The sequence below is a fragment of the Oreochromis aureus genome, linkage group 10 (genome assembly GCF_013358895.1).
Source record: "Oreochromis aureus strain Israel breed Guangdong linkage group 10, ZZ_aureus, whole genome shotgun sequence".
In the NCBI taxonomy this organism is placed as follows: Eukaryota; Metazoa; Chordata; class Actinopteri; order Cichliformes; family Cichlidae; genus Oreochromis; species Oreochromis aureus.
In genome coordinates, this window is record NC_052951.1 from 2248670 (window position 1) to 2269528 (window position 20859).

The 20859-nt window shown below is 41.7% G+C and overlaps 1 long non-coding RNA gene across 1 annotated transcript; it reads left to right on the top strand.

Annotated features, from left to right (window-relative positions):
• Positions 1-1645: 1645 nt before the first annotated feature.
• LOC120442375 lies at positions 1646-7633 on the top strand. Its single transcript, XR_005614690.1, has 3 exons — positions 1646-1690; positions 3049-3162; positions 6534-7633. It is a non-coding gene; the product is annotated as an uncharacterized LOC120442375 (long non-coding RNA).
• The last annotated feature ends 13226 nt before the right edge of the window (positions 7634-20859 follow it).

The window sequence follows — 20859 nt, forward strand, 5'->3', positions numbered from 1 at the left end:
TGTTTTTAATTACTGCCTATAATACTTCATTCACTGTATCACAGATCTGTATGTTGTAAGTTATTATGTATGTGTAACTAATACTTACATTATATGCTAACATTTAATAGAATTAACCATTTACATTTCAGGACCCAACATTTGGTCCTCTTAGACTTAAATCCAATGAAATGCTGAACAGGAACATGAGCTGGTGAATAATAGTGCTCCAAATAACATTATCACGCTACTACATTGTCTAGTAATCAAAGATGAGGCATCACAGAGACCTTGAAACTGAGGAAAATAAAGGAACTCGGTTCTATGATTCACATCTATTACACGCTGTTTTACTGTGATATGAGTTTGTTCACAAAGTACATACAAAAGTATCTTTGTATTTTGAATGTGAACTGAAAAATATCTGTTAAAGAAAACGTGAATTCTTTTCATAAAAGAAAGCTACTTTCAAGTTCTCCCTTATTCACGAGGGGTTGCCACAGGAAGTAGCTCCCCAGAGAGATCCGTGTGTCCGCATTGACCCAAACCATGGATCTTTCACTGGTTAGGAAACACCACTGCACTAAAAAGAGAGAATGAAAAGTTTCATTGGGCGTCTTGGGTGCAAAGAACCTCAGCAGAGAGTAGGTGTTACTTTTTAGATTAAATCAGATTAAATTCAGCATGCTGAAGAACATCTGGCCTGAAACATCAGTGTGCCGTCCAAACAGTGACCAACAATACATGTCGCTCTCAAAAACTAGCTTAACATTTTTGCTTTTTGTGATGTCAGTTAATTGTATGCAGGGTGACAACTATGACACTGTCATATATATGGATGAGCTTGAGATTTTTGAAGGCAACAGAAAAAGACGCAAAGAAAATACTGTAAATGAAACACATCAGTGGAGTCGGTGACGGCTTGTGACGCCACCATGACTGTAATAAAAGCTTCCTAAGAAATGTGAAATTAAACAAGAGAGCGACAGTGAATAACTCATAACTCATGTTAACTTGTAAATATACATCATTTCATTAAGATAAGCATGGTTAAAATAATGTACATGATATGAAAAATGATTTGAAAAATCAGACTAACTTACAGTTTCATAGAGTGAAAGACACAAACACATAAACTTCAGTATTTCCTTAATTTGTCTCTTGGGCACAAACAACGTTGCTGGGAAAGAAAGCGGGTTTGTACACGAGGCGTTTTCAGCACCAATCAGAAAGCTTTCTCGATCCCATGGCTGATTTTTATTTTACTGTTTGTCACCAGTAAAAGACCAGACGGATGAGGCTGACAAGAAAGGTTAAATGAAAAAGGAGATCAAATGACATATATAACATTTAAAATCCATTATTTTGATTTAGTTCATGAATCCAGTTTCTCTATTTAAAATGAATCTAAATACATGCATTAGTTGGTTTTGTAAATTCCTTTTAATTTGATTTCTAAAGCATTTACAAATAGTTAAATGCTTTAGAATAGTTAGAAAATGAATTTATTTGCAATGGTCAGCTCAAAGTGGCAGACATTAGGTCACTACTGTCTTTTACTCTTTCCTCCTCTTCCTCAGACAGATGAGTCTGCAGCTGACGAGACGCAGCTGAAGTGAAATATTAATCAAGTTGATGGTAAAACAGGGAGAGAGGGAGAAACCACAGCAGAGTCTCCTCTGAGCTCTTCACTCCTCGACACCAGTTAGCAGTTAAGTAGAAGACTTTGCAAGCATGTAAAACAAAGCTGTTGATGTACCAAGTGAAACATGTTCAGACTCCTCCATGCTACATTATCTGTCTGCTTCTGTCATGTAAGAAAGGAAACAGAACAACACAGCGGCGAAGTGAAAAGATCAGCTGATGGATCGCCGTGTTTTCACTGATACGTATCCAGGGTCTGCATAGATATCTGATCCTTAGCTCTGTGTGTCCCCAGCTCCGCTGCACATTGTTTATAATAATATATAAAATACAGGAATTGCAAATGACACTAAATATTCAAAAATATCGACATGTATATGTTGTCAATTTAATTCACAAATCCTGCAGAAAAGCTTTCGTTAGTCCTGCAGAGTTGGACGTGTGTTCAGTGACGTGGAGCATGTTGGCAGAGGTGAATCAAGTGAGGAACTGTGGTCGGAGAGTTTTCTGCCATTTTTATTAAAGTGCGAGGCATGAAATTCCCTCCTGACTTTGGCTTCTCGCCTTTCAGAGTCAACTTAATTGACTCCTGTTTCATAACAATTCATCACTCGGATATACAGAATGCATGGCTTGTCTGGCAGATTCTGACCAAAGATCTTCCCATAACTGCACACTGAATATTCATCAGATAGAGTTTGCCTTCATCTCTCAGGAATATTTTATGAATATAATATAGTTGCTCACCCTCTCCTTCCAGCCGGGCTGCTCAGTCTTGCATCGGCTGAAAACACAAGAAGGTTTTTCATGTGCATGGCGCAGTGCCCCCTGCTCTCCGCATCTCAACTCAGCAAGGTCACCAGAAAGTCTGCAGCATGTGCTATTTTGATCTCTCAGTCCTCTAACAAAAAACAACAAAAATGTCTATCCCTATTAGAAAAGCAGAGCTCTGGCAATCACGCGGTGATTAATATTCATGAGCGAGGGAAAGAGCCTCGACTGCCTACCAGCTATTTTACCTGATCCTACATGGGTTTTATGTAAATGCCTCTGCAGCTCTGTATACATTATTGAGCTCAGCTGGGAGAGTTAGAGGACATGTGCTTAACCCGCAGATGCTGTTAAGTATTAATGGGGATGGTGCTTAAGGTCTTTGCTGTCACATTAGTTTTGGCTGCATGTAGCAAGCGCTTTACATCTTTTAGTCTCCAGGTCAATAATCTCTAAGTGATATTTCACTCAAGGAGAAGCTTTTCTGTGACACGTATTTGTTCCTCAGCTGCCCTTTGGCTTCTTTGACTCACTGCTTTTCTCTCTGAGCGTGCACTGAATGAACAGCGCTGATGTCTGACTCATCCTGAAGTATTATTAGTTATTGTTAGACTTGATATTGAACACTGCAAAAATGCAATCTGACTGTTACAGGTGACGCTTTCAGAGCTGCACCGGTTTGAAAAATCGTGCAGAAAGAAAGACCTTCATCTAACGGGATTGCCCACGAGTGCTCACGGCTACTATTTTATCCTCATCGACACACTTGTAAGGTTTTTTTCACTCTTCTCGCCATAATGATGCACTCACCCACTGACAAGGTCGAGAACAACAGCCAAGCTCTCCCAGATGGCAAATATTATTTTGACTCGAGGTTATTTGAGGTTTGCAGCAAATTGGCACAGGGCTATTCAGATGTTAACACATTATTTGAACAGTTATCTTAATTGCACAAAATGTCTCTCAGTTGCTCCTAATAAGACATTCATATCTCAAATGGTTGGTAATGACTTTGGGCCATCCTGTTAAAACCCTGAAACTTCTGCTGTCCATTTATACAGAATATTTATGATATCTGACGTATGTTTGTCACATGTGTATCGAGTTTTGGCTACTTAGTATGTTTTCTTATTTGAGTTTGCAGCTTTTTAAACTTTGAAAGCACAAACTCTCTGAGCCATTCATAAACATTTCACAGATTGCAGAGCGTGCTGTGATATGATCAGAGCCTGAAGCAACCATTCTGTAATTTCAGCCTCGCCCGCCGCACACTTACAAGAAGCTCATTAAGATTAGCATTGTTGTCCTGGCAGCCCAGCATCATTGCAACATCTTGACACACACACACACACACACACACACACACACACACACACACACACACACACACACACACACACACACACACACACACACACACACAGTGAAATAGAGGAGACGAGATGGTTTTTTCCCCCAAAACATTTAATAGTTTGTAGCTGCAGCAACATATTAGCAAAGCCTCTAGTCTCACTAAAAAGGTCTTTTTGTAGTTAAAGAGTTAAGATCGAGTTAAGTTGGAGTTTGACTGAAATCTCCGTGCACGCTTGGACTTCCAAAAGGTTTCTTGTCTTCAATTCACTGGATTCACTGTGTTTTTGCTCTGTTGTTTTAAGAGGTCTGTATGGTTGTTTATCAGCGGGGGTCCAAAAAGGTAGAAGCTGTCAAATATATTTAGAAGTTTAAGTTTATTTTATTTTAAATTCCATACCTTGGCTCTTTTCTGCACTCTATTAGCCTGCCCTCAGATCTTCCGTGTGTATGATTTGTGCTTCTTAATTTTCGTCGGACTCAAGGAGCTTGCAGATATTTGACCTTGTTGTCTATATTTGACACGTCTTTCCCCTTCAGCGCCTGCTTGGAGAAACGCCTGAGGGGTTTCTGTCATATTTAAGTCCTACTTACAGAACAAAATGACTGTGTGTGGGTCAGACAGTAGTGACTGAGACTGACTGTTAAAAGCCGTTATTAAGGGTACGGGGAGGTCGTGTGTCCTCTTTGTGTGGCAGAGAGTTGGGATTTTGAACGGTCGCTGTATATGAACCATATTTGGTTGCTTTTGTTTGATCCTCATCCTCTCACTTCACCTTAATGTCCCCCCGAATCTTCTCATTAAAATGCAGTAAAGGCCAAATGAAGATGCCTTTCGTATGCTTTCTGTCAGAGAGAAATTCCATATGGCCCAGCTTTATAGAAAAAGAAATACAAAAGGATAGCATTCGGCTACCAACCTCCACTGCAAAGCATTTCTTGATCAATGTTGTCTGCTACACGCAGGAATGCTGGACTAACTTTCATTCTGGTTTCTCTTAGTGAGTGTTGATACTCTGGCTTTTATTTTATTTTATTTTATTTATTTATCTATTGTGGATTCATCAAAGAAAAATTCAACTTTATTTGTTTAAATTCTATGATCTGATTTAAAGATAAGATAAGATAAGATAAGATAAGATAAGATAAGATGACCTTTATTAGTCCCACAGGTGGGAAATTTGTTTTGTTACAGCAAAAGTGCAAAGTTATGTAGCAGAAATTAGAAAACACTGGAATGCAATAAAATACAATGAAATAAAATAAAATACTATGTACAATAGAATAAAATACAAATACAAATACTATATACAACTGAGTAGGAAAATACAAAAATACAACTTCGTCAGAAGAAGAATTGCACATATAGCAGTCTTATTGCACATGTGTGGGTTTGTGTGTTTGATCAGCTGCAAAAGTCTTATTGTGGAGTCTGACAAGAATATATGAAGAAAGGCTTTAAAGCAACAGCATTTACTGAGAAGTGGGAAGAGCCGCACAACACAACCTATCATCCTTCATTCCTTATGCAGGAATCCACAATCATCAAACCAGTGATTTTAATAGGAAATTACACTTTTCTATACATTTATTATATTTCCTCCAACAATGTTTTTAAGTGCTGGAAAAGACGAGAAAGACACAAAATGAGATGCAGAAAATGGTCCAGTCAGTGAGAAATGAAACAAAGATTTACGCTCTCGTGGAATTTAACCTGCCGTTCTCAGGTTTCTCTGCCGCTGTGATTTTTACTGTGGCACACTGACTTCCTCTAATGGTTCTTTATCCTGTTTGAATTTTTGTTATTCATCTATAAAATATGTTTCCTGTGATTTGTTATATACTAATACATACTCGGTGCTCAGAGCTGTTTGACCTGTTTGTGTTGTTGACTGTGACATGAAAATGATATCATTCTTTGTAGGTGGGAAAAAATTGCTAGGTGGTTGCTAGGTAACATGATGACTGTATAATATATATCGTATATATCATATAGTTCGGCTTTTGTTCATGTGAGTGAGACGTTATTGCTGTGACACTGAGACGATGGAATGCTTTCATAAGATCAGGTCATTTTAGCCCATTGCTGGGTGGCTGCCAGGCACCCTGATGGCGTCATAATATCTCATACATACAAGCGAAGTTTTGTGGATATAAATGAGACTGTGGTGAAAAAATAAGGCAATGCTTTTAAAGGTGTTATAAATGCATAACAGCTAAAAACAAGTCATTGTTGTGTTGCTAGGTTGTTGCCATGCAGCCTGATGGCGTCATGATCTCGTTTGCATAACTGAAGTTTTGAAGATATAAATGTGAAATAAAAATGATACTATCATACCACCGATGCAGACAGTGTCGACTCTATGTGCCAAATACTGAAGGTAAAAACTGGGTGGGTTTTACAATGCCTTAAAATAACACACACACACAGACACACGCACACACACAGAAACATGCAGGTATAGGCCTGTGTGAACAAAACCTTTCTGAGTCTGTACTTGAATTTCGGCACAGATGCTGTTCCCAGATCAGCAGGCAAACGACCACAGTAGCTGAAAGCACCCTCAGCATACTTGCATCTGGTTATAGGAACATTTAACAGACAGTAAAATTTAGAACAGGATCTTGTGAGATGGTAAGTATCATGCAGGCACTGGGTGGAGATTTCCTGAAAGACTACCAGAGAAAAGAAAACACATCGGTGTCAAATCTGAGACATTTTTGCTCCTATTTTTCTTAAATGAAACTTTGAGATTTTCTTTTCAAACTTGTTTCTGTCTTTCTTTTAGTTTGTCCATAAGGAAATGGAAAATCCAGACAGAGATGGTGGAGGGGTGAGCTGGAGGGCGGCATAGACTCAGCGAAGTGGTTCTATTTACTACCAGGAGGAGACTGGCTTTGGAGCAAGTGCTGCAAGTCTACCTGTTAAAGTGGCTCTGAATATTGTGGGTAGCAGATTCCATGAGGATGCACCAACACTCCAGCCAAGGACGATGAACGAAAGAAAGAGAAAGCGATGTTGGAGAACTGAACACAAAAGCAGAGCAAAACTGGGCATGGTTACCACCACAAGGGCAACGATGGCAGAGAATCTAGGCCTTAAATCCACAGAGGTAACGAGCAGATGAGAAAGAGGTGTGACTGATGAATTCAGGAACCACAGGAACATCTCCACACATGTTCGTGGCCGAGGCGTCCTTCTCCAACAGAGAGAGGGACAAAGAAGGAGGGAGAGAGAGAGGGCCTGCCAGGACAGATGCATTGCTTTTATAGGTGCAAAAATGCTAAAAACAGGCCATTTTATCCTGTTGCAGGGTGGTTGCCGGGCAACATAAGGGCATCATAATATCTGAGATGGGTACAAATCTTCAGGGGCCTGAAATGTACCTGTGTGCCAAGTTTGATTGCTCAACACCTGATTGTCTGGGAGGAGTTAGCAGCTGAAGGAACAAACCGGCAGTTTGGATCATTAATCTTTTTGTCAAGAGCAGTTTTTCTGACTCTCTTTTTTATCCCTTCATCTGCACAACAACAAATCTTTAAGAGCAAGAGAAGAAGAAATCTGTGGAGTCAAACATCTTGCTGACACTCCAGTGGCAGCAGTCAGAGACAGCCACAGTTCAGCAGTCAGGCTGACATGTTTGGTCCATATCAGGAATTGTCTAGCAAGGCCTTCTGACTCTGCATCACTGGTGCCACAGTCACAGCTCATTAGTTTGGATTATGGAGATCTGCCAGGAACCAACTCATTTTCACTGATGTAATATGCCTGCAAATACAATACTGAGAGAAATGCCAACACTTATTATGAAGACTCTCTACTCAAGATGCCTTTTTATCATTCAGCTCTCCATAGAAGAAGGTTATGTTTGTGTAAGACTGATTACGACTTTAGAGCATAAACCAGCATCATTGTAGCAAATGTTTTTGCACCATGAGAGTGCGAGTGGAGAGAAGGTTAATAAAAAATACTTTTAAAGAGCAACGTTAGCCGTAACAGATGTCTCACTAAAGATCTATGGCAAAGATTTTTCATTTTATAGTTGAGTGAATAGTTATGGAGCACACATTAAATCGATATGCAAAGACTGTGCTCACACTCAAGGGTCTTTGTTATGTGGGTTTCATGTTTAGCATTAAGGTACTTTAACCAGTAAATCTAGTGCTTTATTAAACTGTTGAATATGATGGTAGCTGTTATGATGGAAAAGGCAGACTGTCTTATTATAACCCAAACTCTGACCTGCAGTGTTTCAACAAGTGATGGGAGGAAGATGCTCACAGCGGAGGCAGCTGGTATAACCCTCTGGGTACTGTTGCTCCACCTGTAGTTTCACTGGGGTTTCTCCTGCTGTTGCTGTTTAGACCCCAGGCTGTCTCCTCATGTTAACTAAGCTTAGTGCAAAATAATACACATCAGATATAGCAGACACTATAACATGTTCATAAGATAAGAGACGTCATTTGTTCAAGAGTTTGTTTTATTTGGGGGTAAAATCTAAAGCGGACGTATAGTGCTGCATTCCAGGAGTGAAGTAAAGAAAGGCAGGTCGATCCATTTATCCATCACTTGCACCACAGCACAGGCACACGCTGCGTGATGCTGTGGTCCATCTAGGAATGCAGCATAATGCTTTTCCTGTTTTTCTGTCATATATTGTACAGAGCTTTATTTTATATTTTGTTTTTTGTTTGATCTCAAAGAGAGTGATTGTCCTTTATTCGGTCATCTCAGGCACATATCTGTGGCTGTGAGCGCAGAACTCACACCCAGCTCAAATAAGTCAAGTTAAAGGACGAGAAGATAAGACAAGATGGCTTTCTTCAGGCATACTTATATATACTATATAATATAATATATACTACTAATAGGTCTACTAATGTACATAAAGGGCTGTTCAAGTGACCCATGACAAGTGATGCTGTGCAGAGCTACAACACTGAGGAGGAGCTGTGGTTGTTTCCAGAGATCAGCTTTGTTATTAACCCTTTCACTCATAGTGGCCTCTACAGTGCACAGCTACTCAAAGGCTGTGTTCTTGTATTTGTGTCAGTGTTGATGGTACATCCATCCATCCATCCATCCATTCGCTTCCGCTGATCCTTTCCAGGGTCGCGGGGGGCGCTGGAGCCTATCCCAGCTGTCATAGGGCGAGAGGCGGGGTACACCCTGGACAGGTCGCCAGTCTGTCGCAGGGCCAACACACAGGGACAGACAACCATTCACGCTCACATTCACACCTAGTGACAATTTGGATTATCCAATTAACCTATCCCCTCAAACTGCATGTCTTTGGACGGTGGGAGGAAGCCGGAGTACCGGAGGGAACCCACGCAAACACGGGAGAACATGCAAACTCCACACAGAAAGACCCCGGCCTGATGGTGGAATTGAACTCAGGACCTTCTTGCTGTGCGGCAACAGTGCTAACCACCGTGCCACCGTGCTGCCCTGTTGATGGTACACTTGCACATAAACCACTACATTGGACACTGTGTCACTCCATACCTGCCAGCCACTGGTCGTTTAATGTTACTATAGATCCAGGGTTCATGAGCAGTCTATGGACTTCTTTATTTTTGATGGTGTGTGTGTGTGTGTGTGTGTGTGTGTGTGTGTGTGTGTGTGTGTGTGTGTGTGTGTGTGTGTGTGTGTGTGTGTGCTGGTGTATCCGGTAGGCCGGTTTACAGGGACCATCAGGCCTGGTGAGTGTGCCCTGCCAGGTGACTGACCACACCCAAGGATGATGATACACACCTGCAGCTGATCAGCCTCGTCAGGGAGCTACTTAGCGGTGTGGTTGAGCTCTCCTCGACGCTGGATCGTTGCGTGACACTCCCCGTCAGTTTCCCTGCTAGCAAGTTCAGTGAGAGTGGAAATGAGAGGGCAGCTAGCACGGTGTGCACGGACACTAGGGGGCAACACTTTTGTTGTTGTGCATGATTTACTTCACTGTAAATAAACGCAATACTTTCATCGCACGAAGTCCAGCGTTTGGGTCCTACTTCCCCACATCCCCACGGTCTGCCATCGCACAATGTGACAATAGAGTTATGACAGGGTTAATGTCATGTATGAAAACGATGGTTTATAACATGCAAACATAATGTTCTGCAGTTTATGTTGTGCTGGCCTTCTAAGAATGGGTCTCAGGGACACTTTAGTCAATTTGTTCCTTCGTAGGCCAAACATAAGGGGCACCGAATTTCAATATTGCTGCTGAGTGGTTGATTCCCTTGCTTGTGCAGGGGTACAGAACTCAGACAGGCAGGGCGAGATGCGAGACGGGGGAACACAATTGGTCAGGTTCAGATTTTATAGAGCAGCTTTTGTTTTGGGCTTGCTTTAGTTGCTCAGTGACCACTGATTTTCTGCCAGAGCCCATCACATTCAATAGGCTCCAGCTCGCCCCTCCTCCCAGATAACGACAGAAAGCATTTCTCAGGGCTTTTAAACACTTCTTGGAGACTTATCTATCGCCCTGATGGCCTGTCCACACTAATCCATTTCAGCTCTGCACCTCCCTTACCTTCTTATTGATAAAGTGGTACTATTTTATTAGACTTGAAGCTGACAGAATAGCTCTTAAGGGAAATATCTTTTTTTAATGGGTTTGGAGGGCACAGAAAAGCTATTTGAATTATATGAGCTTTTATTTCATAAACTCAACATCCTCCCTGGTAGTTTCCAAATATCAGTCAAGGCATACAGCATTTTAATAGTCTCTAATAAAATTCTTGTTTAAGTTAATGTATCATTAAATTGAAATAGAATGGGTTATGCGGTGTAATTTTCTCTGTTGTGCTGAAGGAGCCCAGACTGCTATCAGATCCTGTGTGTGTGTGTGTGTGTGTGTGTGTGTGTGTGTGTGTGTGTGTGTGTGTGTGTGTGTGTGTGTGTGTGTGTGTGTGTGTGTGTGTTGAGTGGGTTTATTGACACTTAGCCAGAGACGAATAATTGGACTTCTGAAGAGAAACCAGAGAGAAGCAGACAGAGAGAAAGACGGTGGAGGCAGAAAAGCGAGAGAGATAGAGGGTCTAATCTTTGGGATGTCAACTCAATGCCAGATGAAATCCACCACTGCTTTGATGAGGAAATGCCTCGAGGTGCAGATCTAATAGATGGGATTGGGAGAGGGATAGCTCCAATCTACAGGTCAGTCCTGTTCAGGGTTCTCCAACACTGAAAGGACGAGTGGATTATTAGAGCTGGAGGCTGGTGAGAGGTGTTTAGGCAAAGTTTGAGCCAATAAATCAAAGAAATACACACCAGATACATATTTGGATGGATTCAGTTGAACATGTGCAGCGTTTTATTAAAGGCTTGTCACATGAAGGGGGTTGGGTCACAGCCAAGAAAGATGGAGGCTGGATGAGTACGGAGAGCACATCCAGGGCCGGCGTTTGGCTGTCTTTAAGGAGTTAATGCTGTTATCTTAGGGAGTGTACCTGTCACTAATCTGATTGTGGCGCTTTCATTCTCTTCACGGAAGATTGATGTTGAATAATGAAAGGTGGTGGTGCCCAGACAAAGCACAAGGCCACGGGGATTAGTTCCCATCCACGAGGCATTGATTTGGTTTTAATGCCCACAAATGTTGATGGACTGAGAGCGGAGGAGCCAAAATACAGGGCTGGGTTTCCCAGAGCTGCGGCTCTGTTTTACCCCCTCAGGAATCCGTGGTGTTGTTGCACCACAAAGGAAGAACAGTCATCCAGCCTTTGAATAAATAAGATGTTATTACAGTTCCACTCAGACAAGCGTCTACTGTGCGCCCCACTATGTCAACTGCTTGCTGATTGTGGGTGGCCTTGCCTGGCTCCAGAGGACTTGGTGAGCTGCCATGTTTGCACACTTACTGGCAGCAAAGTAGGCACAGAGGGGCTAAGGGTCTTTGATGATCAGTGGGGTAAAAAAGAGAGAGAAAGCCCTCTGGAGGAGTGACTTTCATCCTTTCTCTCTGTATCTTTCTATCTCTATCAATTTCTCTTGTTATGATGACGCATAGCAGCCAGCAACACAGAACACACTGAATCATAGAGGAGAGCTCTGAACTCAATTGCACGCCATACAAAAGAGGTTTTGTATTCATTGAGTGTGAGCAAGCTGCACATCAAAAGTCCTCATTCAGATCATTCATTCACACAATCTGCCCGCAGGCCATGCTTCGTTGTACTTGTTTATGCACTACCTGTGAGCGCTTATGTGTGTGAACTAGAATTTGTGTGTTTCTGTACGTGTGTGTGTGTGTGTGTGATGCTGTTTCTCAGCTTCTATATCTTAGCATCTGTCTGTTGGCTGGAAGGAAGGAAAAACTGTCAGCCTGTCGGAGGAAAACGGGCAGACATTGAATAAGGGCGCAGTGCAGGTCGCTCTGTGAGAAAATCTGAAGCAGCAGCGTCCTTGAATCCCAGCATTCTCCTCACGTCGTCCTGCTCTTCCCCAGAGCCAGTTCAACCTAGATATCGCATAATACGTCCGGGCAAACGGCTGCGACGGCAGGCCGCAGAGCAAAGAGCCGTTAAAGCTGTGAGGAAATTGCTCATTACCGTGGACTTGACCAAACAGGTATAATGTTAGCCTCAGCCATTTCCTGTTTACCTCATGTGGCATCATCGCTGAGTGATGAGCTGATTGAGTTGCAGCTGTAATGGCAGACGCCCGTCAGTCTCACTGACTCTGATGGATGGGATCAGGCCCTCCGCCGACATGTGAGGCGTTATAGAAGTGCCCCTATTTCATCCACCCACTAAACAAATGAGTCAGTTTAACTGAAAGTTAAACACACAGAGTGTGTGTGTGTGTGTGTGTGTGTGTGTTTGGGGGGCGGGGTCATTTATTAAACAAAGGATTAGCACAAGTTTTTTTCCAAGATTTTTCTTCACTTGTAAGTCTTTACTTTACTTTAAGTAAAGTTACTTTCAGTGTAAATGATGGATGCTTGAATGTCGTCAGTAGGTTGTTTCATGATTTCCAGATTAAAGTGTCGTAACATCAGACAATTATTGGACCCACTGGATGAATCCAAATAATTTTTGTTCTCACCTCAACTTCCCTTCACTCTACATTAACATCACGAGGTCAGTAAAGCACATCACTCAGTATAACAAACATTACAACGTTCCTTGTCCTACTCAGCTGCACATGATCTCACTTTCTATATTAAAGGGAATAACATTAAAAACAGTCAAATACACATATACTGATCTTTATCTCTTTATCATTCTATTCTTATGCAAGAGCTAGAAATGAATCTGTCTCCTTGTACTGTGGCTGTACCAAGAATAACGTCATTTCAAGGCCAATACGAGGGATGGGAATCGAGAACGTTCCCAGTTGTTCAATTCCTTGGACTTGTTAGTCTGCTTGTCTATCACTTCTGCTTATTGGTTCCACTTGTACTTGCACTGCAATCAGCTGGTTTCATTTGGTGTGCTGGAGGAGGAAAATAGCGGCGTAGTCTACAGCGTTGTTACAGACATCACTGTTAAAGGGGCAGGAGCGTGATGATGGAACAGAAACAACCGTGTTATGCTTCAAACACAACTTTAGCTGATCACAACAAAGAGGGGGATACTCCCAACACGCACAAACATTTGAGGCACAGCACACAATTCATTTGCAGGAATGCGATGTCTTTGATATGCTGCTTAGTGACGGTGCTGTCTCTCAAAGCTGTCAAGTGAATCGATAAGGAACTGAATCAATAAGTGAGACCAACAATGGAATCGGAATCGCTGAATTCTTATCAATTCCCATCCATAAAGATGTACCTGCAGTATCAGCCGTTCACCGTGGTGTTAGCTTTTAGCTTCGTGCTACTGCACCTAACAGCAGCCTCACAGAGCTCCAGGCACGACTGTTCGTTCAGTGTTGTCAGTGAATTATTCAGTTTTTAAAATTGTCTCTGAGTAAAAGGACTGACTGCTGACAGTGATAATCACAGCAGTGTTAGACTTTAGCATGTGATAACAAAGTCTGTCTTCCACAGCACTTCTTCACCAGCTCTACTCTAAAATAATACTGTGCTTCAAGTGTGTCTAAAAAGGGTCAAATTGTGCTCGTTGCTGTTGTGTTGAGTGAAAGCAACATTGTGCAGCTCCAGCAGCGTTGAGGCAGTTAATGCTGTCAAATAGCAGGTCTGCTAATGAGAGTCTGTGGTTCAACATGACAGCAAACTCTGACTCGGTCTCCTGACATCCCCTCTGCTAAGGATGCCTTGAAATAATGAAAGCCTTATCTGACATCAAGGAGGAGAAAAGCACTAGCCGCACTGATATCGAATTTGTTTGAAGATAAAGTTTCCCTGCGGACCAACTGTAGGAACAAAAACGTCCTTCCATTCTGATTCAAAATGCTTTCTGTCTTCTCCCTCATCTGTGGCAGCCTTGTTCATTTTGTTCTTCACAGATAAGAGGGCATTCATCCTTTGTCTTTGTAGAGTAATAAAATGATTAAGTCAATTAAAAGCCAGCCAAGTTTCTCTGTGTGGAAAAGCTTCTGTCACATTAAATTATCAAGCCTTAGTGTTCTCTCTTCTCTCGCACAAGCACACACTTTGTTCATTTTGCTGTATTCATTTGTCAAAGCACAAGAGGACACCATGTCTAACACTCACTCGTGAAGCAATACACGAGAAGAGAGAGGGAAGTCTACTTTGACCTTTAATCTGTCCTGTAAAAGAAAAGAAAAAAATTCTAAATATAGCAACACAGAGCTATGACCTTGTGTTTAAGCCGAGATAGGTTGATTTTATCAGTGATAGCAGGGAAAAACACAGCAGCTACTTCAGGAGGCAACGCATGGGAAACAAATTGGTATGTTCCAAAAAAGAACATGTCATTTTTGCAAAGGTCATCATCAGCCTACAACTATGTAAAGGTCTGCCATCCTGCGCGTGTGTGCGTGCCTGCTTTGGTTCAATGACAGAGACGAGGCTGGAAGCCATCACTCCAGATGACAGCAAAAACCATCTGTCCTCCTGCTCATCATTAACCCTGCTGGCAGCGTCCCGGCCGCTGTGCTGACACAGTTAGAGGAGTGATATGGATGAGGTTTCCCGCTGAAGAGTTGACATATCCCAGCGCAGACGGTCAATTCCATCAGTGCTCGGCGCATTTTTGTCAAAAACGGCAACAGAATGATTTTTGACATTTGGTTTTCTTAAAAACTGCTTCAGTGCTTCTGTTTTTACATAACTTGTTCAGGCTGGAGCCAATCGTGATGTTTCTGTCAGGAATGATGAGCATGTTCCACCATGCTGTGATTGCACATTTGCAAAGTAACTATAATCGTCTGTACATCTAAACAGTATCCAAGCCCTGCTTATTCACACAGTTAGTGTTCATACATTAGCACAGTATTTGCATCACACAGCGGCTCAACATGTGACTGAAGTGCAGACTTTCAACTTGAATTCAAAGAGTTTTGCAAAAGTATTTTAGTTTTAAGTCGAGCCATCTTTTGTACATAGTCCACCATTTTCAGAGGCTCAGCAAGAATTCAAAGTAATTTTTATTATAAGGATTGTTTTTTAATGCCTGGGTGAAAATCGACTCCTAGATTCACACGTCGTCACAAAATGCTGTTTCCTCCCCTCAGATGCTCTGCTCGGCCTCAACTGCTGCTTGCTTGTGGGTCTCTCTGCACTCAGTTTTGCATTCAGTAACTAAAAGTTTTCGATCACTGAAAACGGAGATTTTTAAAAACTCAATTTTTGCGTTGATGTGTGGACGAGGAAAACGGAGATTTACTCACGCAACGTCAAAGGTGTGCGCCTTTTTTGACGTGACGCTGTGCGCCACGTTATTGTTTACATGAGATTAATTTCTACAATGGTGGATAGAAACAAAATACTGTTGCTGTTAATCTGACTATCTGCAGTTTTTACACACTTACACAGTTACTGTCCTTCCATTTACAAAGACAGAGGCATCAGAGGGAACTTCTCCATTCAACACAGACGCTCTCACAACCTAAATCCCGACGCCGATGTCATCGTCGGTTTTGAATAAATTTAATTTTTTTAAATTAAAATGTATTCATGCTGTATGCATTTAGTTCACTGTTAAGTTGTGAGTCTACACCAGCCCAAATACTGTTCTGGTTATTAACATTTGAAATGATGAAGGCACTTGAAAAGAAACCCAAAATTAGCTTCCTTTCCAGAAAAACACAAAAACTTTTCAGACGTACTTCAGGTTTGCATAACACCCTGTTGACTCTTTCCCTCCCGGGGACTTCTCCCAGACTTCTGATTGGCCACCATTTCTACACGGCTAGGATTTGGCATGTTCTTGACAATGTTTGACTGCATTTTTGGCGTTTACATGTGGACAGAGATATTTTTCAAAACTGCACGTGTGGACAGGATTTTTAAAAAAACGAAAATGGAAAATCTCCCGTGTACGTGTGGACGTAGCCTTAGTTTGGCTTAATGATGGCCTCCTCCTTGCATTGAAGCTAAAAGCTTCGTACTGTGCAGACACAAGTGTATGTACAGAGTGATGAAGGAGCTAAACAATATGAAACTAATAAATGTTACAATGTAAGCATGTTGCCTTGAACAGAAATCACTTTGCATACAAAGCTTTATGGTAACTCGTGTGATCTGATCTAGTTCCAAACATCAAAGTGACAGATCACACGTGTCCTCCATGTATCCAAGTACTTGTTTTTCAATGAAGCCAATACTCGACAGAAGTGCGTTGCTAGATTCAGAAGTTATAAAGGCAGTAAGATGAGAGGCAAAGACTAATTATTCAGGTTTGGAGTGGTGTATTTCTCAGCCTACACAGCAGAACACATTGAGGCGTTTAGAGAAGAAGCTGCGCCTCTTTTATCCTGCTTAAAAAAGCTGACGCATAAATATTTATGACTTTATTCTTTTATCTGAAGCAGTTATGTGATATTAATGAAGAAAATGTTTCCACAGAAATCGGCTTCATCAGAGGATAAAGTGGATTAGTCTAGTAAAAAGATTTTCATTGACCATTTCAATTTTCAGAATCTACAAGCTGACAAATTAATTTACAAAGTGGGAATTTAAACAAGAGCTTCTCCTCGCTTTTATATTTCTTTTGTTTTTATCAAGTGGAACGAGCTCATTGCTTTTTTTCTGTAAATGTCTGAAGTTTAGTAACACAAAGGAAATCTACCTGCCATCGATGGCACCCAAGCAAATTGCATCGAATATGGTTTTTCTATTAAGACTCCAGGGTTTTATAAAGAGCTGAACCTAATAGGACAGAGATGAGTTTGGGGCAGACATGTAAGCTAACCAAAACCCTTTAAGTGACATTATTCAGAGCATCTCACTCTGAGAGCCCAAACCTGCACCATGGCAGCTCGCTCTCTGGCCAATAGGGAACAGCGGTGTATTTTGGAGCTCTTCTTCTTCCTCCTCGCTGTCGCCAAGTGCCGTCTCATACAGGATCATCTTTGTTATTGAGGTTTTCTCTCTGATTCTTTACCTTACAATGTAAATCAACTGTTGAATGGAAGAGAATCCCACTAAGCAGATCTCTACTCCATCTGTGGCGTGGGCCAGTTCCTCATGATGCAAACAACAAACAGCCTCCAATATCTTGCAGATTGCACCAATTAGAGAAACGAGTCCCACTGAAAGTGATATGAATTCTCTACAGGAAGGCTCGATGATGATTCAGAGTGTGCGCTAACACGGCGCATCAGCACATTTACTGTTTAAAGGTTTTCAGGGCACAAATACGGTTTGACTTTCAGAACATATTGTTGTCTTGTTTCAGTAAACTGCAATTTGCTAATCTTTTGAGACATGAAATAGAAAATCTATTAACACATCCAGCTTCATGTTAATATCACTCACTCCTGTTTCTTCCTCGACCTGCTCTTGATATTCTGCTTTTTTCGTCTCGCCCACACACACACATTTCAAGTAGGAAAACTTTACCTTGAATGAGTTATTGATGTGGCACGCTGTGTTTGATCTTCTGTTTGAGCTCCTGTAGAAATGAGCAGTAAAGGGATGAAGCGGTACTCCCTGTCATGTGAAGTGCTCTCGATTGGGCAGCGGTGCAGCGAACAAGCAGTGAAGCATTCTCATCATGTCTGCCTTTCAAACATATTGGCAGCACATGGCCAAAGGGCAGGAGAAATTGACTCGGTATTAAGTGAAGCGAGGCCGAGCACGTTTGTGTGTGTGCAAAAGAGACAAAATCATGGACTAAGTGTAAATGAAAGAGTCACAGGGGGATTGGAGAATTTGTAATAACCACAGAAGCATTTTTTTCTTCTTCTGGTACCAAAACACATCCCAGTGAGAAAAGCCGAGGAGCAGTCGAAATGGCTCGATATAAATAGGAAGTGTCAGTTTTAATGAATGCATTGAAAATTGCCGTGTCGTTCTCAAAGAGGTGTCTGGGCTTTTACAGGATAGAAGCAAAGCGTGCTAGCTTGTAATGCCAGACATTATTCATCAGATTTAACCATTGTCTTTAATGGGAGGTTAATTATTACCAGTGCTACGATGTAACAACATCACAAAGAAAAATGGAAAAGAGGCAAAAATCCAGACATCTGTCTCGTCTCTCCTCCCACAGTGAACAGATTTAATAGCAACCACACCAGGTTGCTAAAAATGTAATATCAGCTGTACAAATCTGTTCCAACACCTGCTGAAAAGGGTCCGAATGTAGGCGCCAGAGTCTCACTCTTTCAGGTGTCCTCAAGCAATTTATTATTGCACATCCATCGTTTGTACATGTGCAGTTTAAGTGGCAGTAGTGGTTATTTAATGTGGTTTTTTAGAACCTTAGAGGCAACAGCCCTTTCTGAATTCCTCTGCCTGACCCACTTGGCATAGTCTTCAGGCCTGAGTTGATAAGTGTAATGACCTTAGTGAGAAAGAGGAACGGAAATCAATACGATTCCCCTCGGTGTTCACGGTGTGTGCACTCCCAGGCCTCTTATTTAGGAAGGCAGCTGCAGAGTAAGAAAGCTGGTGCTGTTCATTTTATTACTGTATATACAGTCAAGACACAGGTTTCATTGCTTACATGGTGTGTGTGTGTGTGTGTGTGTGTGTGTGTGTGTGTGTGTGTGTGTGTGTGTGTGTGTGTGTGTGTGTGTGTGTTATTAAATCAGTGACTGCAGGCTGCTCAGTGAAGCAGCTCCAAACACTAACCTTTCCATTACCGTGCTTTACAGCTGCTACGAGGTTCTTCTCCCGCGTTTTCTGGTCTGCACAAAATAGATGTTGCTCAGTCTGTTAGAGTAATCAAACAAATGACTACATTTGTGAATCCTGCACATCTTACTAAATATAGTTTTTACAAAGGCGCAGAATGGGAAACACATGTAAATTATTTTTCTTTGCTGCACGGTGTGATTTAATGCAGACTTTAATCTCTTAGCAGACTCAAAGGCATCCACAAGCTTTGTTCTGAGTCCCTGAGAGCTCTCTTTAGATCGTGGCGTGGTGATACACACTTCAAAAGCAAAGCCCACACCAGAACCCAGATGTTAGAGTTTTACATGAAGTAAAACATTTCACATTAGAAGCCCTCTAATTGATTACTTTGAATGCATGATAGATGTTGGGTTTGCTTACTTTTTCCATGAGATATCTTTTTTAGTTTCATTTGATTATTTAAAAAGTCAACAATCTATTTTGTATCTGACCCTTGTAAGAAATCTTTGTGCACAACCTGACCTCACTGTCATGTCCTGTACCCTGTCTGTGTAGGCTCTTTGGTTCAACATCACAGTCCTCACAAACTCTCTGAGTTGGGGTGCTGCCAGGGTCCCTTTTGGCTCCCTGGTCCTGCCCCCTGCTGGAGAATCAGTAGACCTGTATACAATTGAATTGTTATTTTTATGATATTCATAAATTTAAGAGACAGAATTTGCCCGAGCTGATCAGCGAGCAGGCTGTAGCATTGACTTTGTGCAGATCCTGCACATCCGCAGCACAGTGTAGATTTTACTGGAATAAAGGCCCATCTTTAAATTCACCACTGTAAGCTTAGATTCAAAGCAAAACTTGTTTAAATGCAACAGAAACTCCAACAAAGCTCTCAGCATTATACATTCATTCCTGATGTACTAACAGCACAAACTTAGAGACTAAGAGAGTCGTTTTTGATATTGTGTATTTGGGTTGAATGTTTCCTTTAAACTGCCCTGCATAGCAGCTACTGAGAGGGATGAGTGATTAATGGAAGCGACGGCTGGAACGCCACCATATTACATCCCAGAGTACTCAGAGAATATAGGCTGTGTGTGTGTGTGTGTGTGTGTGTGTGTGTGTGTGTGTGTGTGTGTGTGTGTGTGTGTGTGTGTGTGTGTGTGTGTGTTATTGGGTGGTGGGACTGGCGGAAATTTCATTCTTCATCAGTCCCATCTCAAAGATCATGACTACCTCAGCTGTGATCTCTCATGTGGAAATAAAGTCATAGGCTGAACGTCTTTGTTTGTTTTTGCAAAATTTCATCATCTGTATGATTCCAATGCAAAACTATGTTAAATTGTTTAATAGTGGAACACAGCTGCTTATCGTTCAGTTCAGCTCAATTTTATCAATATCGCGCCGAACCACAACGAGGAGAAGAACCAACAATAACAGAGAGAAAAGCCCACAGTGAGCTGCCACCCGAGCATTCGTTGACGGTGGGAAGGAAAACGGACGTTTTCCTCCAGCAAGTAACCTCCAGCAAAACCAGGTTCATGGAGGGACAGCCATCTGCCACAGAACCAAAGACACACTGTGGAAGAGACCCAGAGATTAATAATAACTAAACGCAGATCGGTGTGAGTGAAGAAGTTTCCCACGATGATCACGGGAAGCCCCCTAACTATGTTACATCTGTGCAGCACTGTAACACTAGAGTGGATCTGATGTCAAGACACACAAATGGGACAAAACCTAATTTAAACAATCAGTTAGCATCTTTATTTCATTTTTCGCTCAATTTGTAATTAGGAACAGTAAATGCAAATAGCATTTTTCAACCTCTGCTTTCATTTTCAGAACGATAAAGCTTCTCACAAAACAGAAGAGCTCAAATGTACACAAATGTATATGTGTGACAGTCGTCTCTGAAACAATGTAATGACTGGTGTGCGTCGTCTGTCTG